At 36.1% G+C, this 27907-nt stretch overlaps 1 pseudogene; it reads left to right on the top strand.

The window, feature by feature from the left end:
- The first annotated feature begins 6 nt into the window (after positions 1 to 6).
- On the top strand, positions 7 to 27894 carry LOC110587666 (annotated as a pseudogene).
- Positions 27895 to 27907: the final 13 nt, after the last annotated feature.

The following is a 27907-nucleotide window of genomic DNA, read 5'->3' as shown; positions in this document are numbered from 1 at the left end:
AAAAGCATGACCATAGCATCAGACTACCGAATTCAAATCCCTACTGCATCATTTGCCACCTGTGTGACCTTAGGTAAGCTCTCTAGGTCTTAGTTTCCTCATCTGAAAAATGGGGATGACAAAAATGTCGACCTCATAGGATGGAGGTGATGGTTCAATGAGATAATGTATATAAAGCATATCTGGCTTAGAATGAGCACTTAATAAAAGCCAGCTATAGATTGCTTTACTAAAAAAACATTTTTAGTTCTTGGGGCATTTTTAGAATCTAAAAATTTAGGTTGCTTATCTTCATATATGAATATAGAACATATTTATTTTTATTTTATAAAATATTTTACTGATCATTTAATGTAATAATAAAGCAGAATTTTAGAGACAAAGGGTAATTACATCTTTTAGCAAAAATTTTTTTTTCAAGGGGCTGAGGATTAAAGTATAAATTGCACCATTTTAATGTGGGTATTTTCTCAAATTTAGAAATATTCTTAGGATTATAGGGGCCTGTGGTCTAAGTGACTAAGTATTGCAGTTTGGCTTAGATTGCCCAAGTTCAGTAAATCTAGACATTAAAGAGTGCTATATAAATTAATCTTGATTGATCTACAAAGGTATCTCTGCAACTTATGTCTTCTTAAAATCAGTTCCATTCTTTAACACCATTCCATTATGCTTTAGTATGTAGTTTAATGGTTTTTCCTTCCCAGTATAAAATATAAGCTAAGAAATAACATGCTTAAGGCAGCATTTTTGATCTGGCAGTCTTCAATTTTACAGTCAAGAATGTGTTCAACAAGCCAGAGATGTACAATTCCCCAAGCAGGTGAAAAAATGTGCTGGTGAGGGCTGACATGACAGTTTTCATACTATTTTCAATGCATGTCCTGTGCATCTGTTCTGTATCTAGGAATATATTTTTATATTTTTTTCCTAGAGAAAATTAAATAAGTTTTCTATGTTTAGTTTCCCAGTTATCATAAAATATGGAAAAGAAAATATATAAATTAAAGGCCAAGGAGATACTTATCTAAGTACAAAGCAGTAAAATTTCAAGGCTGGTTATAAACCTAGACAACTTTTGTCATCCTTACAAGTGTCTCTTCAAACAATGATGATATCACCACCCATAATGGGCATGGAGTAGAACCTTGTGTTTATTTTGTTTAAATTAATACATTCATTCATTTGTAGATAAATTTTGCAAGACTCTGAAGTCTCCTTTCAAATAAAGGCAATGAAAAATTAAGAACTCATTTAGTTGGCACTATAAGTTTTGCCTTGAATTTAACTGGATTCCAATTAAAACTCCAATCAGCTTAGAGATATGATACCCATTACAAGATGTCTTACTTTTAAATATTTTAACGACACCATTTTATACATATATAAATACAAGAAAACAGAGCCATATATTACTGTTTGATTATAATCTGAGGCTTTTAACAGATATTTAACATTTGTATAGACCACCCATGTGTTTGTAATTATTATTATATAAGTATTATTAAAAAGTATTATAATAGTCATTTATTTGTGATCTTTTGGAATTTTAATTAGTAAAGACAATTGAGTAAAAAATGCCCCTGCTACTCTATTCTAGTAAAACACTTCAGAAAGGAAAAATTTAACTAGAAAATAGGGCATAATCTTAATGATTTCTATGGACTGAATGTCTGTGTTTCTTCAAAATTCATATGTTGAAGCTTAAATCCCCTATATCATGGTATTTGGAGGTGGGGCCTTCAGGAGGTGATCATGAGGGTGGAGCCTTCAGGAATACTATTAGTGACCCTACAAGGATATTCAGAGACCAGAGCTCTCTGCTCTCCACTATGTGAGAATATAACAAGAAGATGGCCATCTGCAAACCAGCAAGCAGTATCTCACCAAACACTAGATCCACAGGAGTCTTGGTCTTGGACTTCTCAGCCTCCAGAAATGTGAGAAATATGTGTTTGTTGTCTAAGTCACCCAGTCTATGGAGATTTGTTATAGTAGCCCAAACTGACTAAGACAATAATATTCTTTCAAAAGTATTCATTATTCTTCTCCTTGACTTCCTCTTCTCCTTCCTTTTCCCTCCATTTCCTTCCTTTGCCATCCTGAGTAATTCAACCATAAAGACATTAGATGGGGCAGGCAAGATAAACATCCACTTGGGGAAAAGGGGTAGAATGCATGGAGTGACAAGGCCTAAGGAGGGTGATGAGGGATAAGATTAGAGTTTCAGAAACAAACAGGGTGAGAAGGGCATCCATGCTGGAAGGTGACCTGGTATAGGATGTCATAGTTCAAACAAGATGAGGTAAGGCAAAGCAGAAAGAAAGGAAGTCCAATGTGGTGAATTAAACACCAAGCAGGGTGAGGAGGACATCTGCCAGGGAGGCTGCCTAGCACAGTGTGACAGAGCTAGGCAATTTGAGGAAGACAGCCATGAGGGGTAGGAGCTGGCCAGGAATGGGGCACCAGAACCCAAGAAGGGTGGGGGAGGTCACGCACATTGGAGAACAGCCTGGCCCAAGGAGTTGGAGCCTGGGTAGAATGAGAAGGACATGTGGGTGGGGGGAAGGGGGCTACAGAGCCATTGGAAATTTATTACATATGGGGGAAGTGATCAAACAAACACATCAAAGATAATGGGAGCCAACTTCTTCAGTATAAGAAAAGAGAGTTATAAATACAGAATGTGAGAAAACTAGAATATAATCTACAGGGTTGAATCAAAATAGGTAGAATCGGGCCAGGTTTTCAATAGCTGGCTAACTAGATAGAGACATAGTAAGAAACATACATGCATGTGTGTGTGTATGTATGTGTCTGTGTGTGTGTATGTCCACTGAGAGGGCCTGAGAACAGTGATATCCCAATAGCAATGAGCACACCTAGTGTGAGATCTTGGTTTCTAAATACTATTCCTCAATAAAGGAACCAGGGATCCTTGGAAAAATAGTTGATAACAAGGCTGAGGTAGGGAAAGTGAAGATGAATGTGTAACATTTTGTCCAGAAAGCAAAGATATGCTTATAGAATGATAGGGACATGTCAAAATGACACAGAAGCCCCCTTGGAAAATCTAGGAATATCTTAGCATAAAAATAAAAAAAATAATAATAATTGAATATAACTTATTAAATAGGAAACCATGAGTCCATATAGATATAAATAGATAAATAAAAAATTTTTTGAAATTTAACAACAAATGGGATATTTGCATAGTTTCAACATACTTCTCCACAAAATACTTATTAATTACAAAGGTGTGCAGAAAGTACCTTCAGAATGGAGAAGTTTAACAGATAATACCTTTAGTCAAATGATGAAAGTGAGCAAAATTGTGTACCACCTGTATCACCAAATCTGATTATAATGAAACATCTGAGAATCCTGCAGTGAGTGGCATTCTTCAAAAGAGTGGTACTCTGTAATCTTCAAAAGTGTCAGGGTCACAAAAGAAAAAAATAAATAAAATTTAATTAAAAAAAGGGAGGAGAAACTATTCCAGATTAAAGGAGACTAAAGGGACATAACAAGCAAATGTAATCTGTGTTTCTTAACTGGATCCCTTTTCTAAAAAGGCTATAATTAGCAATTCTGGCAAAATTTGAATGAGATCTGAGCATTAGATAGTAATACCAATCTTAATTTCTCAATTTTGATATTTATATTATATTATATATGAATATAAATTTATATTTATATTATTATATTATGTTGAATAATGTTCTTGTTAATAGAAAATACATATTAAGTATTTGAGGGTGTAATGCTCTATGCTAGGAATGAAGAGAATATAATTTAATTCCCCTCATTATTAAATCTTAAATTCCACTTTCCACTACATTCCTCCTGTATATTGAATTTTCTTTATGTCCAGGGAAGTCCTATTACAGATTCATTATGGAAAAATTCACATCTAGACAAAATAATTTTCAGCCTTCATTTCTCATCAGGTTAATAGTAGTCTTCCTTCATGGTCTCTTTCTTAAGGAAAGAGATTAAGGAGAAAGGGATTATGGAGAAAAATTAAAATAATATAAAATATAAGTTAATCTTTTTTAAAAAATGTGGACAACAGTACTCTTTTGGCTTGTCTCCTATGCCTATGGTTTGGGTTAAACAAGTGACAGGGATTAAGAAGCACACTTGTGATGAGCAGCAGGTGATGTATAGAATTGTTGAATCTCTATATTGTACACCGGAAACTAATATAACACTATGTGTTAACTAACTGGAATGAAAATAAAAACTTAAAAAAGGTAAAAAAAAAAAAAATTCATAAATTAAAAAAAATTAATAAAACAAAATTATTTTCAAACTGACCACACAGAACAGTTGAATCAAGCCAAGAGCTCCCCAATACCATCACTGTACCACTGTGCTATATGTTCAGCTAAATGTGACTATGGAGGCTTTAGTTGAAAGAACCCGAACTTCCGAGTTAGACACACCCAGAATTGAATTCTGGCTTTGTTATCATTGGGCAAAATACAAAAAAAAACCCTTAACTTCCATTTCCTCCATTTGAAAAAATTACCAAAATGAGATCCAGCTCAAAAGGTTGTGATAAGAATTTAAAGAAATAATGTACCTATAAAAAAAGAAAGGTGCATAAAAGTTCTCTTTAAATAGTTGCTACTACCATTTTTATTCTCTCCCAGGTACATAGAAGATTCTCATTTAAATAGTTGCATTACTATTACTATATTCTCCCCATCTTTTTCTAATATACCTGCCTGTTCTGAATAATTTTTAACTCTTTCCAGCTACATATTCATGAATAGTAGATTAATGGAAAAACTTCTTTTTCAGCTGTCTTTAATTCTTTGTGCCCCTAATATTGCTCATTATAATGACATATTTATGACACATGGTCTCCTAGAGAAGATAAGATGGGGAAAATGAGGGGCTTTCCTGAGGACAGTTGGGAGAAAGACATGGCCAAGCTTTGGTTTCTGAAAGATGATGCCAAGTTTCTGATGTGTGGACTATTTGCTCTCACGTCTGTTAAAAATTAATGCTGCGTGTATGTTATGTCATTGGAATAGATTCTTTTCATTAATGGACATATTCATATACATAGAAAATCAATGGCTTTAACAAGTTCTTGAGAAAGCAGAGGTGCAAATGTTGATATGTTGATGTGGATATTTTAAAAGAGTTCTAGACAGATGGAATTTAGGTTCCTTTTAACTTCTTGGCCAGTATTCCTTGTCACGGCAGACATACTGATGCACTAATCTTGTCATATGTCCCAACAGATTTGGTTAACTCTTCAATAAAGAGAATGAGCAATCTTGCCATTGAGGAAGCAAATTTTGCATAATGACTAAAAGTATGGGCTTTGTCTTCAGATTACCCTAGATTCAAATCTCATCTCTATCTCTTTACTATCTATATGATTAAGTAAGTCAACTGAGTACTGATTTCTTCAGCAATAAAATGGACATAATGATAGCAAGCTCATGGGGGTAATGTGAGTGTGAAATGAGAGAACACTTACTGATTATACTTAGCACACTATTAGGCACATGGCCATCGCTCAACACATTGCAGTAGTTCCAGTTGTTCTTTTAATTGTTCATAGAAGATAATGGGATAAGTGGGGAATCAGTCATCTAGCCAGGTTTGAAATCCAGAAACCCATTTTATGGTAATTCTCAACCACAAGTTCTTGAAATAGCAGGTAGACCGTAAAGGTATAATACAATTTAGTTAACACATCCATGGAATAGAGGAGAGAATCTAAGTCCCTAGGTACTCTTAACTGGTGCTCTAACCAGTCACTATTACAAATAAAAAGCAACTGTTGTCTCTGCTCCTAAGATAAGAGTCTAAAGAATGTAAATGGCCACAGGTATTTTTTAGGTGGACAGACTCTTGGTATTTTGAATGCACAGAGCTGGTACAGTTTCTTCAGCACTGAGGCCCTAATTGAGTCTGTAGACATCTTGTCTGGAAACTTTAAAAATTGGTTGGCTTGGTAACCAGGAAACGGTGATTATTTTGCAAACCTTAAGTCAGGCTTTCAGCCAATGCCCATCAACAATAGTGAATGGTTAGTGCACCAATCCTTAAAGCCTGAATACAAGCCATAAACTAAAATGCCAGGCAATAGCCAGGGACTAGCACGGGTGTGATCAATAGCCCCAGCCCTGGTAGATTTCCAGCCTTAATATTCTGAGCCTGTTGCAAAAACAGCAGCAAGAAATCTGTCATTGGGACATGCTAGGTCAGGTTCATCTGCTGAAAGGCTGATGATTAATGTAAATATATCAGTCAAGGAAGTAAGTGCTTTATTCTGGCAATTCTTCTGAAATACATGGTAAGAGATTCAACAGAAACACGGAAGGAAAACATGGAAGCAGAAACAACTTTGAATTTCTTCCTGAAAGAGGGGCCAAATGATGTTGCTCATCACATCTCAAGCCAGAGAAAGTTTTTACTGGATAAAGGCAGTTACCATCTGGCTACCCTGGGCCACATCTCAGCCAGACCACCAAATGGTGCAATAATCTTCTTGCCAAAACCTAAGTAAACTAAGAACAAGTGTCCTCCTTAGCACAACAGAAGAGTTTAGAAATAATTAAAACTAGTGTTTTCTGTGTCACCTATAAAAGGTAACACCAATATGGAACTTCAGCATCATCCAATATAGCAAGAGGGGGCAGAAACAACATTAATTTCTCTGGAGTTACCAGTCTAATTTTGGAAATAATTTAACATAGATTAAGTACAATGATGACTGACAATCTCACTTATAAAAGTGTATTTTATTCAATATTTCATTATTCCCTTTTATAGATTTTATTTTTAAACTATTTTTATTGTTCTATTTAATAAACATTTACATAGCATTTACTTTGCCAGGTATTTCTAAGCCCTTTACAAATATTAGCTCATTTCCTCCTTTAATAACTTTAAGAAATAGATACCCTTATTAACTTCATTTTACATATGAGGGTATTGGCAGTGGTGTGGTTTGAGTTTCTAAAAGAGTTTCTAAAATCAGTGAAATAAAAATACTCAAGAAGACTCTTGATTTCTCTAAAAATTAACATTCTAAAATGCAAAAAGGAAAACAGCATTCTTATCAGCATAAAACAGGCCCAAGAATCTGAAGCCCAGAGTATAAAATACCCCAGAAAAGCTGTTATAATGCCAAGTCCTGGTTATTTTAATGGCATACTTTTCAACTAAAATTTGGTGAGGTAGATTCAAATGACAAATAGCTTTACACTCACTACCCATTTCCCCTTCTAGCATTCGTGCTCCCTCTCTCTCTTCCTGTCTTTGTTTTCTTCTATGCCTTGCTTCTCTCAGACTCCCTAAAAGAAGTAATTATCAGAGGACTTTTCTCCCTCTGATAAACTGCAGGGGCTAATAAAGAGATTGGGAAGAGGGGTACAATATATGAAAGGACTTAACTTCAAAGGCATAGCACATCAAAGTGACTTGCCAGGAAGTCAGGAGATGTTGCTGAACTAAGCTGGGGCAGCTTCCTTCTCCTCTCACCTCCTTGCTCAAACCACCACTCAGGGGAAGACTCCACAATGGAAGGTATTTCTTTTTTTTTTTTTTTAAGATTTTATTTATTTATTCATGAGAGACAGAGAGAGAGAGAGGCAGAGGGAGAAGCAGGCTCCCAAGGAGCAGGGAGCCCGATGCGGGACTCGATCCCAGGACCCTGGGATCATGACCTGAGCCGAAGGCAGATGCTTAACCATCTGGGCCACCCAGGTACCCAATGGAAGGTATTTCATAGCCCAAGCCGTCTGCCTCCCTCTGCACCAGCTGGGGAGAGTGAGAGATTTATAGCAGGTGTCACATCTTTTATTTTGATTAAGTAAATGCTCTCAATAGATATCACTGAATAATATTATCACCTAATTCTCTTGGGGTTTCTTTCTCTTTCTTGAAGTATTTGACAGTAGTTTTCAATTTAGGTAGCATAAATGCAAGAAGGATTTCTGCCAGTGTAGCCAAGTGTGTTGAGTGATGAGACTAACAGATGAATCATCTGTGATGTCATCAAAAGTGTATTATTGAAGCTGCAACAACACATTTTATAAGAAAGGAAACAAATGAGCTAAAAAGAACCTATCATGCTACAAAACCAAATGAAGGCTTTAGCTTCAAAATTGGGCAGTGTTGACAATATAACATATATCCAGATGGAAACTGAAAGGTTCTGATTGTCACACCAATTATTTCAAACATATGGGCTTATGTTGTCACATAAATGAAGCATTTGGATGCTTTTCTTTGTCACTTTTCATCCATATCTTAGCCATACTTACGTAATAACCTCAGAATTGTTTATGAGTCTGTCTTTCTCCTTAGTACCAAGGTCCGTTACCCATTTCCCTTTGCATCCTCTCCACTTCTCAGCCCTAGCCCTGTCCACAAGAGGGATGAATAACACAGAGAAAATGTAAATGAAGACCTTTGTGTGCAGCTCTTTCATGGCTTGAAGTTGATCTGGAAGACAATGCTTTGGCATGCATTGTCTAATTCCAACAGGACAGCCCATTTCATGTTAAACTTGAGAGGATTTTTGCTAACAGTTTGCTTTGCATCTTATCTTTCTAAGAATGTGAATTGGAATTATAAGCAGTTGATGGCAACAAAAGTCTATGCTACTTTTTACTCAGTCTACCAACTACGTGATTCCATAGTACAAACAAAGTAATAGGAAAGAATTTAGGGACAAAATATCTTCTCTATGTCTTTGAAGACTGAAACGTATGACTGACTCATGCCCAATGTTATGTTTAAGGACTTGGAAAAATCCAACATTAGACTTTTAGTGCTATCATCATTTTACAGCTGCTGCTAAAACCTGTATTTTTCTAAACCTCCTATAGCTTTGGATTTACAGGGCTATCTACAATAGAGATTTACTTCCTAATGTGTTCAAAAACTGTAATAAACCACTACTATTGTCAGCTGAAAAGCCCAGAACCTAGTGCAGAGTCTGTTTCTTTTCCTTTGCTTCTTAAGACAAAAAAAAAAAAAAGTGCTAATCAAATTATATGGTCGTGTCATTTGGCATAGAAAAAGCATTTGACAGAATCCAATACCACTCATAATAGAAACTCTCAGTAAGTTAGGAATAGAGAGTTGTTAACCTCAACTTGATAAAGAACATCCACAAAAAACCTATGCTAACATCATACTTAATGATGAAAGGCTGAATGCTTTCCCTGTAACATCAGCAAGGTAAGGATGTTTGACATCTACTCTCACCACTCTTATTCAATATACTACTGGAAATTCTAGCCACTGCAATAAGGCAAAAAAAATAAAAGGCATATAAATTGGAAAGAAAGAAATAAAACTGTCTCCCTTTGCATGTAACATGGTTATCTACAAAGAGAATCCCAAGAAATCTACAAAAATAATCCTAGAACTAACAAATGAGTTTGTTCAATAAGGTCAAAAGATAACAAATCAACATAAAAAATCAATCACATTTCCACATACTAACAACAAACATGCAGAAACCGAGATTAAAATTGTTCCAAAGGAAATTAAGTACTTAGGTATATTCAAAACACAGCATGTACAGGATCTATATACCAAAAATCACAAAATACTGATGAAATGAATCATGTCCTAAATAAATGGGGAGACATACTGTCTTCATAAATTGGAAGACTCCACATGGTAAAGATATCAATTCTTCACTAGATCTATAGATTTAATGTAATGTCTATGCCTATCAAAATCCTATTGAAAATTTTTTGTAGGCATAGCAAGTTTCTTAAAAAATTCATATAGAAAGGCACAGGTCTTAGAATAGCTAAAACAACTTGACAACAAAGAACATAGTGGAAAAAATCACTCTGATATTAGTGTTTATTATAGAGCTATAATAATCAAGACAGCACAGTCAGTGGAGGGACAGAATCATAGATCAATGGAATAAAATAGAGAACCCAGAGATAGACTCACACAAATATGCTCAACTGATTTTTAACAAAGGTACAGAAGTAATTCAGTGGGGGAAGAGCCTTTTCAATAAATGGGGCTGAAAATAATGGTGCCTCCAATCACAAAATGTGAATCTCAACCTAAACTTTACTTCTTATAAAAAAAAATAACTTAAAATGGATCATAAACTTAATTGTGACCCATTGGACTTGTGTAAATATAAAACTATAAAACTTTAAAGGGAAAAAAGAGAAAATCTTCAAGATCTAGGACAAAGCAAAGATTTCTTAAACTTGATAGGAAAGCACAATCCGTAAAAGGGAAAATTGATAAATTGGACTTCATCAAACTAAAAAATGCTAACCATACAATAAAAGGTTGATAAATTCTACTACATAAAAATGAAGAATAATGATACATTACAAAGCATCCTAAAGAAAGTGAAAAGGTAAATCAAATACTGGGAAAAGATATTTATACACATTAATACCCAAAATATATTAAGAACTAATTCAAATGAAATTTCTAAGTCAGGCAACTCAAAATAAAATGTTCAAAACTATGAAGAGGTAATTTTATGGAAGAGAAAATACTAAAAGCCCAATAAACTGAGAAAGAAGTCTAACTTGGTTAATAATAAGGGAAATGAACATGACACCACAACAAGATAGTATTTAACATTCATTAGATTGGGAAAAAGTTATGTCTGATACCAGCAAGGCTTGGAGACAACATGAAGCAAAGGATATTCTTATACACAGCTGGTAAAGGTATGAATTAATACAGCCTCTTCAAAAATAAATTTGGCACATTTTAGTATGGATAAATATGTGCATACCCTTTGTCTTTGCATTTCCACTTTTGGGCATACACTTGGAAGAAACTCTTGCCCATGTACATCAGAAGGTATTTCCATGAATATCAGTAAAAACAGTGTGCTTTACAGCTAATTTTTTAAATTAAAAAAATAGCTTCCATATCCATCTAAAAGAAAATGGATAAATAAATTTTGAAAAATGTAGTGGAATATGATATAACGATGAAAATGAATAGGACTAGAAGCTATCACATGAAAGGATCCTAGAAACATAATGTCAAGTCAAAACATCAAACAGAAGACTGAACATAGTATGAAATCATTTTGAAAAAACTAAAAAACAAGAATTGCCTAGAGATACTTACATATGTGATGAAACTAATAATCATTTTGAAAAAACTAAAAAACAAGTAAAGTTAAGAATTGCCTAGAGATACTTACATATGTTATGAAACTAATTTTTTAATTACATTAATGTTACATTAGTTTCAGGTGTACAACATAGTGATTCAACTTCTCTATATGTTATGCTATGCTTACCACAAGTATAGCTGCCCTCTGTCACCATACAATGTTATTATAATACCATTGACTATATTCCTTATGCTATACCTTTTATTCTAATGGCTTATTCATCCCATAACTGGGAGCCTACCCCCCTTCCCTTTCACCTATTTTGTCCATCTCCCTATCCCTCTTCCCTCTAGCAACCATCAGTTTGTCCCCTGTATTTATAGGTCTAATTCTGCTTTGTGTTCATTTGTTTATTCATTTGTTTTGTTTTATAGATTCCACATAGGAGTGAAATCGCATGGTATTTGTCCTTCCTGGTCTAAAATAAGGGAAAAGCAAACAGGACGAAAGATCTGGAAGGAACACATAGGAAAGTCCAAAAAGCCTAGAAACGTCTTAGTTCTTAAATTGGGAATGGATTCAAAGTGTTTATGTTATCTTGCTTTATAACCTTCATGTATCATGCATATGATCCTTCCTTATATGAATCAAATATTACAAAATCAAATTTCTAAAAAATTAAACATTAAGGGGACAATTAAGAATAAAGAATAAAATGTAGACTTGCAATATAAATTTCCCAGTAATCATTTCAGTAAAATGACCTTTAATGCAAGCACATATTTGAGTGGAAAGAACACTGTTTTTTGAGTTTAATAATATTTGGCCCAGGGAATCGCAAGTATGTGGCAAGAGTTTGGGCAAGAGCTACACATTCAGCTTCCTCCTCCATAAACGAGAATAATTGCATCTACCTCACAAGCATATCGTAAGGTTGAACTGTGAAATAACACAAGAACAGCTAGCACAGAATCCGCTCAGGAAGGATACAATGTGTTCAGTCCATAGTAGCTATAATTTTATTAATGATCTTTTACAAATTGGTTAATCCTTTAAGGCACAAGCAGTTTACCAGGCTCCAATTGTGGGGAACATCTTACTTTCACCACCAGGAAGGAATGAAGAGTGGAGGAAGGTGGAAACTACCATTTCGGTAGAACATCTACTATCTGCTAGGTATGGTTTAGTCCTAAAAGTTCTACAGATACTCAAACATCAAATCCTTCCTGCTGAGCCGGGAGCCTGATGTGGGACTCGATCCCAGGACCCTGGGATCATGACCTGAGCCGAAGGTAGTCGCTTAACCAACTGAGCCACCCAGGCGCCGGAGCTCTAATGAGTTCTTAAAGACTTCCTTGATCAAGTTCCTTACTTCTCTCATTTTATAAAATTTGAATTAGCTTCCATGAGTCTTCCATGAGGAAGTGACTGAAAAATTGTAGCTGAGTTTTACCATATCTAAACCTTAACAGTTTGTGTATATACCATAAGAATAATACACAAACAAGGTTATTACCATAAGGCAAACCTTAAATCTTATCACTAAAACTCAGCAAAGACCTTTGAACTCTAGTAGACATTTCACTGAGGAAGAGAATAGAGAATGAAAGCAAAGCAGTGTAACAGGTGGGAAAAGATGGAAAAGAAAACTTTGGAGGAATCCAAACTGAAACTGAGCCTGCTTCCCAATACTGCCAGTGGTGATTCTCACTCCATGTGATAATATATCATCACCCTCATCTCACTACTCAGAGCTCCCCACTACGTTCTAGTCACTGGCTTTCTAAAAGCCTACACAGTTTATATTGTCCACATATCCTTTAAGTCTGTCAATTTTCAAATTTTCCCCTCTGAGATGGTTGGTGGGTAGCTAACAAATCATACTGCTGAAGAGTGTAGGCTCTGGAGTCCGAACTCCTCAGTTCTGTTTTTTATTAGGTAGACAACTTTGGTCACGTTATTTAAGTTTTCTGAGGTTCGGTTTCCTCATCTTAAAATGGGCTTTAATAACAGCGTCTGCCTCATTAGATTGTTAAGAGAATTAATTGAGGTAATGTAACACCTCCAAAGGGCACAGCCCAGGACCCTGGTACACTGTAAGTGCCAAACATTTATCACCAACATTGGGATCAGCATCAAATCGTGAGCTCCAAATTGCAGTAATTCTAATGTATTTTATGCAGAATGGGACTTTATGTGATGTTTGATGATATTAATGGTACGAGATGATGATGTTACAAGAACTAACCAACTGGAGAAAATGCCTTAAGAGAATTTTTTAAAAATATAATTGCAAAATAATTCACAATGGTTCTGTACATAATGAGAGTTATAGGCAAAGCCTGGCCCTCATCTTTTGTTTCTGTGTATTGTATCCTTTTCTTTTTCCTTTTTTTATTGCCTCAACTTGTAAGATAATTCATCTTATTATAGCAAGGATTCCAGATTACTTCATAGGAAATAGGAATAATAGGGGAAGAAATAAGAAAAGGTGACACAACAGCATATTCTTTCATATTTTTACTTTGGTACCTTTCCCCCACCCCAAATGTGATATAATTGTATGTCTAAAAAAGATGTATTCTTGGTGATTTCAGGCTCTACAAGAGCACGAAAAAAACCCCTCATGTTAATTTATGGCAGTTTATTTTACAACCATATGGGAAAGTTCATTTGGCTTGAACTTTTTTTCAGACACTGATGAGGCTGCTATTGATTTAGCACTCTCCTAGAATACAAACCCACAAAACACATAACAGGGGAAAAGCTAATTACGGTAATAAGAATCAAGCATGCATAATTCCATTAAAAATAGTCACCTCTCTTGGTATATCATAATTTTTTTTTTAACAACTCTTCTGTTCATTAGGAGAAAATTACCTTTTAGTGTTAAGTGGACTATAAATGCACTGTTTACATTGAAACCGGAAAAAAACCTAATGTCATATTTTGTGTCAAGATGATTATTGCTATTGGTGTTTCCTGACTGTATTCCTTCAAAACAGTGTGTAATGAACGCCTAGTTTGCACGTGCTGAGTCACTGTCTGAGATTTCACTGCAGAAGAACATGCCCCTCCTGTCCTTTGTGGGTAGACAGTTGAGTTGAGGCTCACTTAAGTTTCAAAAGTTACCTTACTGGCTCTTTCTATAAGGAGCAGGTGTTTTCTAACTCCTCAACTATTGGGACAAAAGTTTTGTGGGTTTTTAAAATTTCTCTAGGAACCATAGTGCAAAAATTCAAAGGGATCCTAGGGTTTCAGAGGTTGAATAGACAGCCAAATTCATCTATTTCAAACTTCTAGCAACTGAAGAAATCCCCAAAGACAGATGCTTCCAGCAAGAAGTCCATTGCCTCAAAAGGCAAGCTATTCTACATATGAGTATCCTGTTAGAAATTTCTTTGCTGGTCTGAACAGCTCTGTTATCCTTATCTGCTGGAATAAGTTCTTCTATCTAAACATAGATTAAGACCAGGAAGACACAGAGTAATGATGTGAGAAAGATGGAAAAGTTAAACAAATTGAACAAATACCACAAGAGAGGTAGGGAATATTTATGTGCTATAAAAATATGAAAAATTGTCTACATTTCTATTGTCAAAAAGACACAAATTAATAAAATAAATTGCCATTTTTATCTATCAAGCTGACAAATACTTTTGAAAAGGAATCAATTTTAGAGGGCTGGATGAAGAGTAAGGAGTGGGAAATAGGATTGCTCATACAATGTCAGTGGACTGTAAATTGTTACACATTTTCTACTGTGCATTTTTGCAGTAAGTATCAAAAGCTTCAAAAATATATTTATTGTCTGACCCAAACTTCCATTTCTATTAATTTATTCTAAGGAAAAATGTGTATAAGGATGTTCATTAAACTTACTTAAATATAAAATTAGAAATCATAAATATTGGGGCGCCTGGGTGGCTCAGTTGGCTAAGCATTTGCCTTCGGCTCAGGTCACAATCCCAGGGTCCTGGGATCAAGCCTACATCAGGCTACCTGCTCAGCGAGGAGTGTGCTTCTCCCTCTCTCTCTGCCCGCCCCTCCCCCCACTGCTCCTGCTCTCTCTCTCTCTCTCTCTCTCAAATAAATAAAAAAGAAAGAAATCATAAATATTAATAATATTTTTGTGACCTTGTTTAATTCAAGGGACTTCAAGGGATTTTCAGGGTCAAGAGTGGTTTACACTGGATGCCTGAAGCTCTCTTGTCACCTTCTCTTTTGTGGAAATCCCTTTTTGGGGAATTAGTCAAAGCAGGTCCAGAAAGTCACAGAAAAAGGAAGGAAGAAATCTTGAATTGCCATTCTGGGCCATCCGCCTTCAAACTGGAATCTGCATGAAATTCTATCTTCACAATAGCAGCAACCCTAAACTAATGCCTCCTTACTCATCAGAGTCACCATCATTTAAATCTTCATAAAGATCTTCAAAATCAGTTTCCAAAAAAATAATTAAGTCATCTTACATATCATTGTTGCCTAAGTGGTTGAAATTTCCCCTTTAACATTTTAATGTGGCTTACTCTGCGATTTTAACAGGAGCATGCTACTACAGATAATTAATGTTATCATTACTTTAAATTGCATTAAAATTCTTAATTGCAAAAAAAACTTAATTGCTTATACTATGTCTTTATGTCTTTTACCTTTCATTTGTTCATAAGTTAACCTTTCAAAAATGATTTAGGAAAATCTTGTGATACTGTGTGGTTTCTTGACTATTTGTTAAGCAGGAGGTAGATGTCCATTGAATAGAACGTAGGTCGAAGATGTGTGGGAATTTGGAGTTGTGTATTACTGATTTTGGGTCAACTTAATTGATAGTTCACAAATCCTCTTTATTTTGGTTTGCTCATGGTAAATGATAGTATTCATGGTAGAAGGTATGCAATAATAAAATCTCTTACAGGAAGCACTTACTACTTAAATTACTATATTACTTAATTTTAAAAAAGGGATCTCAAATGAGAAAAATTGCTTGCTGAGTACAAAGAGCACAGTGTTCTTTCATTGAGCCACCTGTATGAATGCAAATGCCCACATACTATTTTAAAAGCAATGTAAATAAAATAGAGCTAAAAATCAATACAAGCAAAACTGAAGGGACTAGAAAATTGTGCTTCTGTAGTAATGACTAGATTTGTAATAACTGGGGAAGAAAAAAAAATAGGCATTTCTTTAGAGGTGGTAGGGAAGAAATATGACATAAGAGCCAGAGGCTATACGGAGCCAGTGAAATTGTCCATTATTTAAACTGCAGGTGGTGACACTCACATAAACTGGTATAGCAAGATGCATCTAAAGCCAGTGATGTGAGTGGATTTAGTGTGAAATCCACTGTGGAATTCTGTACTTCATGGAAGAGTACAGGTGTGCTCTGCCTTAGGAGAACATGGTACTAGAAATGCTACCTCTGAAAGAAGACAAATTAAAGTCTAAGTACATCGAATATATAATTTAAACCCTATTTATATATTATTAACAACTTGGCAGAAAATTTGGGGAATTAAGTTTCTTGAGGTAGAAAAGAAGGAAAAGATAGTAAGGGAAAGGAAAAGAAATGAGACAAAAAGATGAAGAGGAAAGCAAATGCAGTGGAAGGGGGAGATGAAGAAGGAAAAAGGAAAAAGTGAAGAGTGTGGAAAAGGAGAGATATCTAGGAGATAGGTAATAGAGGTAAGATCGAATGCTGCCAAAATATTGAGAATATATTAATGGAAATCTCTAAAAAAGTCTTCCTGCTTCCAGACAAAATTGTTAAATTGATGATGTTGGTCTTCATCATGTCCACTCTTGGCTTATATTTCAGTGATCATATTTTCTGTAAAGGGCCTGATAATAAAAGTTTTTGGCTTTAGCAACTACTCAACTCTGACTCTCCATAATTTTTACAGTTATGCTCCCTGTCTTTAAACTTGCCTCCCTATTTCTTGTCACTTAATATTGTCTTTCTGCATCTTTCAGGTAGCATCTAGCCACCATAACAAAATTTCCCTGCTTAGAAACTCACAAGAGGAAGACAATGACAGTCTCGAGAGCACCACAAGATCTTTCTATCACTACCAAATGCATTCCAAGTGAACCGCATTCGGCTCCTATCCAACATCTACATCATTATTCAATCATTCAAGAATTGAGTACCTGTTATGTGTTTCACCCTATAAACAAAAATAATTTTAAAAAATTAATTCTTGGTCTCGAGTGATTCAATCTACTATCAGTAGAGATTACTTACATGCCCATCACCTTCTTACATCCAGCCCACCCCATCAAGTCATTAGAAAGCCATTAGTAACTTCAATAGTGGCAAAATCAAACTGGAATAGGAAGGCCAGACGTAGGAAAAATTAATGAAGAAGATACTTGAGGACCAAAGACTTGATGATATAGCAATTATTTCTCCCCATAGGAGTTTCATTTCTAGTCAGTCACTAGGACATGTCAGGTAGCAGGCACCGAGAATGCTCTGTCCCGGTAAGGGAGAAGAGAAGAAAACCAATTTATCAGATAAAAGACTGTCTTTACTCCTTCTTTAAGTTTATATCATTTTGTGAAGAACTTCCAGAGAGAAATGTCTCATGATTACCAATCCTTGATACCAAAACTAAATTAAATTTTTTATTAAAACAAATAAGATTCAAGAGTCTGCTTATGGCTGTGGAACATTATAGTATATCAGATTAATCTTCCTGCCAGTACCAAATAGAAAAGCTGGGTAGCATATAAGAACATCTGCTTGGAGGCAGCAAATGGCTACCATGGTAGCAGGACAAGCATGGAGGTACACATTCCAGTCTCCATTCAAGAGAGAACATGCTGCAAAGATTGCACTTAGCTAACAGCCCCCACACTTCAGAATGTGCTGAAGCACTCATGCCGAAGCCATGTACTCTCCAGGCTGCTCTTGCCCAACAGAGAACTCTTCTAATGAGCAGTCTACTCTCCAGCTCCTTATCAGCCTAGCTGAGCCTATCTCAGAGCTGCACTAGTCTGAGAGTCTTCCTATCCAGTCCTCCTATCTCCTTCCTCCTCTGCTCTCACAGGCATCAGGTCTGCATTGCAGTCTCTCTGCCTATTCCTACTCTCTCTACCCTATGACTCACATTTACTAACCTCAAAAATGATGACACTTTCTCAGTAGTGCAGCCATATTCCACAGGAGGCTAACAAATGGTATTTTAATCAAATAGTTTGCCTTGGAATAAAACCAACAGCTTATATAAACATAGCAAAATACTTCCTACCATGTGAACTTTTGGAGTGTTTTGCCAAGCAAAATGGCTGCAGTTTTCTATTAGTGGAGAAGTTTTTCCTGAATGGAAATGCATAATTTAGGTTTAATAAGACTTTTCAATATAAGCTGTACATACAAATGTGTGTTTTCTCCTTTCCTTGTGTTTACAGCATGAGATAAGCTGTAGACCAATTTTATATAGCTATTTTATATGCAAATAAGAGGTTATTTTTACGTGTCTTCAGTTTTATAGGAGACAGCAAGAGAATTTCAAATAAAGCAGTTTTCCACTCTAGTCAGAGAATTGACTTTTATATTTTCTGCTTTCTGTGGACATCTTTATCTCTTGACAGCTGACGAAAAATGTTTAAACACTAAAGACTTAAGACATCAATACAATTTTATAAACAATTTTATTATTTCAGATTAAATGAGCTCATTTTGGCTTTTTGAGCATGAGTTGAGATGGTCAGTTGACCTCTTCCTCCATTCAAAAGCAAGAAGCATCTTCTGTATGAATAATTTCCCAGGCTCCCCACATGGAGGTAAATCAGGCCAATTTGATGTCACCTGCCTCTGTCTTCATAGAATGGGGAAGAGGAGTTAATTTATTGCTGGCATCAATGGCCACAAAAGGAATTGAGAAGAGGTTTCTGACATGAACAGATTACAGATCCCATAAATGGAGCTTCATTTTTGGCAAGATGGATAGATTTGGAAGGACCCATAGACCTAACAGAGCTAATACAGACAGCATGCTGTTGATCCAATGATTCTCCAGCAGGAACAAAATCTGCCTTGGCCAGTAGTACATTGAAAGAGCCAATGGCCATTAGGCAGAGGCTCAAGTAAGCAGGTGGTTTCTGTCAATGGATGTCCTACAGTGGACAAAACAGAGCGTGGAGGAGGAGAAGGAAATAGGTACACAATAGGTAGAGATTTGGGCAGGGAGTCTTAATGGATATGGTATGGTGGAGGGAGCAGAAACGAGTTCAGCAAGACTTGAAAACCAAAGAACAGAGAAGTGAAGTGACTTGTCCAAGGTTACACATTAGCAAGTGGCAGTAGCAGGATTTGAACAGAGACTCAGGAGCCCCCACTAATAGTTTAGTTACACATAGCATCATACTTCTACTATGGTGGCGGGGGGGCGCGGATAGAGAAAACTATGTAAAAGCAAGAATTGGTCCATTTAGTACCTGTTTAGAATACCAGTGGTAGACCACAACGAGATACGTAGAAAAAATAGTCAAACTGTGGCAGCACATTTTTAATGTAATTTTTCCAATGATTATTTCCCTAACTATGTTCCTGGCACGGAGCTATGTTAGCACAGCCATGGCAGGAGCAGGGTTTATGGCCAGAGCCTTTATTACCAGCATGAGCAATGGTGCTGTTTCTTGGTTGTGCTCCTCTGTTGTGCACAGAAACAAGCAGTAACTGCATCATTTTCCCTCTGATTTGTAAATTCCAAAATGATAGAATTCTATATATTAGATCATCATGTAACCTATCGACAAAAACTTTAAATATCAACTTATGCCCCCAAGGATCTGGAAGATTCAATATGGTTTGCAAAGGCATCGACTCAAAAAAGCTTTCAATGATAATTCATCAAAAATAAAATAAATGTGAAAGAATATTTTAAACAGCAGCCTGACACCTATGATATATCCACAGCGTATTTAATATGTTTTGATGTATTTTTTTACTTTTACTTAAACAATTTATGCTCATTTTAGATAACTTAGAATAACATCATTTAAAAATCACCTGAGATATTACCACCAGAGATGATCATTATAAATATTTTATTGTTAAGCCTTCCAGAATTCTGTCCTACTCATTTAACATTTAGTAAAAGTAAAAATACATTTGTCACACTATATATCCTGTGTAACTGCCTCTCTCATTTAGCTATATTATGAATACCTTGTCAAGTCCTATATAAAATAACATTTTTTATGACTACATGTTTTTATTTTGCTTTATGAGTGCCCATAATTTATTTTGTCAATTCCCCATTGTTGGGTATTTATGTTATTTCCAATTCTTCTTATTTATTTATAAGACTGCTTCTTACACTTCGCAAATTAACATTTAATCTGTTACATAGAAGTACTGTTCCTAGTTTTCCTTTCAACTTCATAGTAGTTTGCATTCAAAAGTGTATTTTTAATTTTTATGTAGAAGTGTATGAACATTTCAACTGTGAATTCTGCTTTTGATGCCATGCTGAGAAAGCCTTTCTTTCAAGAATGAAGAATACCCCTCCTACCCTGTGATATGTGTATGTTCATGGGTGTTTTCCTCCAACACTTTTATCGTTTCATTATTTTTCATTTAATATGCTTTTGAAAGAATAGATACTAACATAGTCCTGGAAAATCACATATCAAAAACTTCCAGATAGCTTGCTTTGTAAAAGAATAATGAGATGACTCTGCTTCACAGGAGAAAGGGGCCCTTGTATATTACAAAAACTCAAAGTAGAAGACACTGGAGAAGTGAAGTAAATGATTTGATTACATTTCTATAAAAGTTGTTAAGACTGCTATAAAGACAAGAAGATATAATCTTCAGTGTAGATATCCAGGCCAGGCTACCTGTGATTAATAAGCATATCCATTCCCTGCTCCATTTGTAAGGACTCTTTTCTGAAGATCTACACCTTCCCACCAGCTTATTCTAATTCCAAATGGACTGCCTCCATGACTTCATCTATTTCTTTAGAGGACATGAGAGATATTTTTACATCAGAGTACACTCATCAAAAAGAGAGAATGCATACCATGGCTGCTACTCCTAATAATAGTACTACACTTTCAAACCATGTAATTTGACTACAGAGATTTTTTAAAGTAGCAGCTAAGAAATCTGACATGTAACGTGCAAATTGCAAAACCTGGACAAGATTCTACATGCCTTTTTCTTCCCCTGATTTTATTTCTAAATTATTTTTTAGGATCCTACAATGCCTCTACGATTAAACTTTAATAACCTTAAAATCTGTTCATTATTCCATGGCCACCTTTAATACATCAGCCAGTGATATCACTAACTGCCCAGTTTAAGAGGTTTTTCCCCTTGGAAGAATCTGTTCATTACAATAGTTAACAACTACTCAGTTAGCAAAGAGCCCTAAGACAAGGCATGGGACAAGTTAATGGTGTAACAAATCAGTCATTAAGCTAAATGGTCAGTTTGCACAGTAGAGTATTATTGCTTTATTGAATCCAACTTAAAGATTTACAGAAGTTACATTTTATTCCAGGTACAAGATGCATAAATGAAATACAGAGGGGTGCAGTTTTGTTTTACGCTGCTTTCATTAAGAACCCAATTGCATGGCAAAATCAGTTAGTATATATCTCGTTCCATGTGACAGCCAATTTTCCACTGAGATTGGAAACTCTTGGAGCCTTTTAATCCTTGTTCCTACTCTGGGAGTACAGGAGTGGGAGTTACAGCATGTTTTTAAATTGTTTAAAGTAAAGCATCAATGGTAACAAGGGCTTCTCCCTGACTCCTGAGCAATGGAACATCTCTGGATGGATGGGGCATGGCTTGAACTCTAGGCCTACTTTGATGATGAAATCTGTATGGGACATACTTCTTGGCCCAACATACTAAGGTGGTTTTTTTCCAATGAATTTCTTTTCAGAGAAAATATGTAGTGTTATAAACATAGCTGCACCACGTAACCTGTGACACAGTCAACTTGACCACCTAAAGGCTCAAAGCTGATAGCATCATCATTCATTTAACAAATATTTTTTTGTATCCCTAATACATGTTAAGTATGTGCAAAGATCTAGGGATCTAGTGGGTACCAATCCTCATGGGGTTTATATTCTTGTGGAGAAGGCAGCCTTCAAAAACAAATAATTTTACATTAATACATTATTGTATTACATTAAACAGGATACATTAAGTACATAAAACATTACACAGGATATATATATTAAACAGGATAAAATACATTAAACACATACATTAAACAGAATAATTTTGCAAGTAATGACTGTTATAAAGAAAAAAATATATCCAGGAAGAGTGTTGAATGGAAGTCAACTGCTCATGTAAGGAGTGGAAATTAGGTTATTTGGAGGACTGCAGACAATCGATCAATCAGGGGTCCATAAAAAAAAGAAAGATAAGTATTTCACTGAACACTTATAAAGCACCCTTTTACATGCTTTCAAAGGCCTGTCTGCTGCTTTTGGTTTCTCTGAGCAAACATTTCTCTTCGGAACAGAAGAGCTATAGCAAAAGATTAAAGCTTAGAGTTAGGGATAGTGCATGCTCAAGATTCCTGCTCAGTGCCCAGCACTACATACATAATGCTTTTTATAGCAGTAACAACAATGATGGGAAAGGTCAAATAACTGAGGATTTGGAATAATTGCTTGGTTCAGATCTATAAAAAGCTATTAAATCAGTCCTCTAGAGAATAATATGTTTTGTTATTCTATAAGGGCATAAGTGTAAAAGTTCTCCAGCTTACAGACTAATTCTGGACCTCAGCTTACTTTCACTTAATATATTTATGTTCTACAGTTGCAAACCACAAACTCACTTTTAATGTCTTCAGTGGGAATAAAATACCACAAAATAAACTGTTAGACTTTGTGTATGTATGTAATAACATCTGACAATCCTCACTTTCCGGACGAATACTTATGAGCCAGCAACAAAAAAGAAGAGATTTTTCAGAAAGCCTGTGTTCAAAAGTATACATATCATTTGAAACATTTTAAAAATGAATTCTTTCAATAAGAGTTATTTCATTTCATATTGTGGTTGGCAAGGTAAACCCTTGCTTTGACAATAAAAAGACTATTTATGAAAGACTAATAACATCATGTGTAGCTCACATCATATGGTATATTTGCATAAATGTAAATGACATCATTTTAGGATCCTTTGTTTCTTGCTCCACTGGTACTCTTCCCAAATACAGGCTGACAGTGTTCCTAAACTAATTAATCCACTTATTAAAACAAGCATAACAAAGCAAAACCTATTGTCCTTTCCTCATGGAACTCATTGAAAATTAAATGAGAATTCCCTGTCATGGGTCTTAGTTCTCTTGGCCTTAGGCAGAGGAAGCAAAGTGTATCAGTCAGGGACCCAGAAGGAAACAAGTGGCAATGTCCCAAAGGTAACTCAACAGAGTGTAAGGAATGGGACATCTTATGAAGGTGGGGGCAGGTTAAAGGAGACCAAGGGACGGGGTGGTGCAGCAACCTGGAGCTGGCAACAGCAAGAACAGTTTCCACTATGCTTACAATGCCAAGGGGAGTGTGTTAATTTCCTATTGCTGCTGAAAAAATTTACCACAAACTTAGTGACTTAAAACAACAGAAATTTTTCTCTTATAGTTCTGGAGGCCAAAAGTCCAAAATCAGTCCTACTGAGCTAAAATCAAGGTGTTGGCTGGCAGAGCCACTCTTCCTCATGAGGCAGTACTGAAGAATCTATTTTCTTGCCTTTTCCAGGATCTCGATCTGCATTCCTTGCATTCCTAGGCTTGTGGTCCCTTCATCTTTCAAGCTAAGAGTGTAGCATTTACTCCTTCTGACTTTGCTTCTATTACATGTTTTTCCCCCTATCTATATGTAGTCAAATCTCCCTATATCTTCCTCTTTTAAGAATATTTTTAACTAGGGGCATTTGGGTGGCTCAGTCAGTTAAGCGTCGAATTCTTGGTTTCAGCTGAGGTCATGATCTCTGGGTCATGAGATGGAGCCCCATGTCAGGCTTTGTGGTTCAGCGGGGGAGTCTGCTTGAGATTCTCTCCCTCTCCCACTCTCTCCCTCTCTGCCCCTCCCCCGTTTGCACACATGCAAACTCTCTCTCTCTCAAATAAATAACTAAATAAAATCTTTTAATGGGGGGGTGCGCCTGGGTGGCTCAGTCAGTTAAGCATCTGACTCTTGGTTTCTGCTCAGGTCATGATCTCATGGGTCATGAGACTGAGCTCTGTGCTCAGCAAGGAGTCTGCTTAGGATTCTTTCTCTCTCTTTGCCCCTCCCCTCACTGTGCTTGCTGGCATTCTCTCTCTCAAATAAATAAATAAAATCTTTTCTTTAAAAAAAATACTTTTAACTATATTTAGGGCCCCCTTGGATAACCCAGGATAATCTCTCCATCTCAAGATCCTTAACTTAATCACATCTGCAAAGACCCTTTTTTATATGAGGTAATATTCATGTGTTCCAGGGATTAGGATCTAAATATCATGGGGGGCCACTATTCACCCTGCCACAAGGAGGGTCTGGAGCTGTAACAAGAACCCAGGGAGACCTAAAGCAATAGGGAAAAAACATCTGACAGAATATGTGGTTTATAACCACTTACCACATACGGTAGTAGAACATGGCCACTACCAAGAGATGACCAAACAAAAAGAGAGTCTGGGAAATAAGTACCCCAACCTCTCTCTTATCCCACCCTCCAATTTCTGCCAGTGCCTCCCACAGTCCAACCTCAAATGGAATCCCACAGTCCAACCTCAAATGGAAGGCCAGACCATCCATCCATAAAGGTCAGCCTGCTAGCACTCAGAGGATGACAGAGAAAGCTGACCAGTGGTCTCAAGAATCAAATGAAGACTAAAAGCAAATGGGCACTGGAAGGAAACTGACAACAGTTCTGAGGCCATATGTAAGAATGAGGACTTCTGCAAGAGACTGAGGAGATATCGATCAGATTACCATGGCTTAAAAAAAACCAACCAAGCAGCCTGAATGCAGAGAAGTAAGGTTCATTTCAACACCCACCATAAGGGCTGATCCCGGAGACTGGGAAATCATTCTAGAATTAATTCACTGTGTATTCAAGGAACTCAACCAGGCTTTAACTCTGCAAGATTCATTCCAAGATTTTGGAACTTTAACCAGGTTTTTCAATTAGAGATTTATAGTTTACAAATGGAAATAAAGAATGCATTTGTCAAAAACATTAATTCAAAGGGATACATGCACCCCTATGTTTACAGCAGCATTATTTATAATAGCCAAATTATGGAAGCAGCCCAAGTGTCCACTGATGAATGAATGGATAAAGAAAAGGATATATATATATTATGGAATTGTATATAATATATATAATGGAATAATATATATATAATGGAATAATATTTAACCATAAAATAGAATGAAATCTTGTCATTTGCAATGACATGGATGGAGCTAGAGAGTATTATGCTAAGTAAACTAAATCAGGGAAAGACAAATACCATATGATTTTACTCATATGTGGAATTTAAGAAACAAAACAAACAAAGGGAAAAAAAGAGAGGGAGACAAACCAAGAAACAGACTCTTAACTATAGAAAACAACTGATGGTTACCAGAGGGGAGGTGGGAGGGAGATGGGGGAAACAGGTGATGGAGATTAAGGAGTGCACTTGTTGTGATGAGTGTAGGGTGATGTATGGAAGTGTTGAATCACTATATTGTACACCTGAAACTAACACTGTATGTTAATTATACTGGAATTAAAATCTAAAAACTTAATAAAAAAAGAAACAAAAAGATGTATTTGTTTTAATTGGGTGGGAAGAATCTAATGCATCTTACCCTGGTTTGGATTAATAGTGTCATAAAAGTCAATGTTGTGTTTGGAGCCTCCTCTTTTTCTCTAGAGATACTTAAGCTATAGTTGAGGCAGATGGGATTAAGGAAGGCAAAACTTGGTTCCATTTGACATCCCACTGACTTTATGGCCAGGAAATCAACTTGCTTATGTGAGAGACCAAATTAGTGTCACATCTAGTCCAAAGCCTCTGCAGGGAATTCAGTCCATGCTCCCAAAACTTTGAAACTTAGGATGTTTGGCTTTCGTGGTCTGTATTTCACTGGCCATGATATCAAGATCCAAAGAGTGCCAAACCCTTGGGCAAAGCCTAAGGAACAAACACTTTCTGATAAAAAGGTACTTAATAAATGAATTAAATATTAGCATTTGGAATAAAAATCATTGCAGTTTGTTGTGAATAGTAGGAATTCTAAAGACTACTTTACTTCACTCCCACTTTAGAAGTGATTAAAAAATATTTTTGAATAAAAGAGTAGCTAAATGTAACTTAAAACTCCACCAAAACAAAATGGTTGTAATATAAATGATTTGGTCTATAGGTACAAAAGACATGTTATTTAATCAGTAGAGTCCCAAATGACCATGATTTTTATTCCTTCCAAGCTGATCATTGTGTAACTCCTTTTTGAAAAAAAGATTTTATTTATTTATTTTGAGAGAGAGAGAAACAGTGCAAGCTGGGCAAGGGACAGAGGGGGAGGAAGAGGAAGAGGGAAAGAATCCCAAGCAGATTCCACGCCAAGTGTGAACCTCCATCTCATAACCATGAGATCATAACCTGAGTGGAAATCAAGAGTCAGTCGCTTAACCAACTGAGCCACCCAGGCGCCTCATAGTTTAACTCTTACACAGAGAATTATAACCACGAAGCCTAGATGAAGTATAATGCTGCTAACATTGCCAGAACCCCCAAACCATGGACAGGGACTGGACACTCAACTGGCCACACAGTGAGACTCTTCTCTCACCTTCTTCTACCACTCTTGGTAGTCTTGTGTGCCACCCTCTTGCTTGGAGAGGGGCCTGGAAAGGAGTTGCCAGTGGTGCAATATCTTAGAGTGGATGAAGAACAAGTGAAAGATTCAATAATAAAAATGAAGAAGTGGAGGGTTAAAAGAGATGAAGCCACAGATTTTTTGAAGGAAGAAGATGTATTTGGGGAACCAGCTAGACAGGAACAAGTGTCTCACATAAAGTAATCTGCTTGGGATTCTTTCCCTCTTCTTCTACCATATTTATAAAAGGAGAAAAGAGACTGGCATTGTGAAGTTCCTTATAGACTTGATACACAGGGTACAGAACTTTTGTTGTTAATGAGACGTTTTGTTTCATTATCCTCAGGATCACCAGTTTTATATCCAGAATATCACAATTTTTCATCTAAACACTGTAGGGCCATTTCAGAAACAGGCAATTGAGAGACCCCTTCATTCCTCTTTGAGAGTCCATGGGTGGTTGACCCTGTGATCTACTCATAAACCTAAATTCAAATATTTGAATGGCAATGTATTCCAAGATGCTACCTTTGATCAAACAGTTACAATTAATGAAAAAGAGTAGGTTCGATGAAGAAACAATCTTTACATATGTTTCTTGCTGGTTTTGAGCTACTAGCTATTGGATTTTATTAATTCCTATAATCTAGAAATCAAAAGAGATTCACACAGAAAATAGAAATGGATACATCAAACCAGTGTAATGTTAATGGGAATTCATTCCTCATAAAACTTTGAATCAGATTGATAAAGTTTCAACCAGAAGTTTTCCCAGAACACAGACACAGAAGAAATCAATGGGATCTGATGAGCAAATGGTCCTTTGTGCGACAATTCAGACTTTACTTCACTGTCCCAGTATTTTTCAGTTTGGAGGGACAGAAAAGCAATATCACCATAGAAGGCAACTGCAACAGATGCGTGGACTGAGCAATCAGAGTCAATGGTCATAATGATGCTGAAAAT

This window comes from Neomonachus schauinslandi, chromosome 3, assembly GCF_002201575.2.
Source record: "Neomonachus schauinslandi chromosome 3, ASM220157v2, whole genome shotgun sequence".
NCBI lineage: Eukaryota > Metazoa > Chordata > Mammalia > Carnivora > Phocidae > Neomonachus > Neomonachus schauinslandi.
Note: the sequence above shows the minus strand (reverse complement) of the source record. Positions and strands in the feature narration are given on the sequence as shown.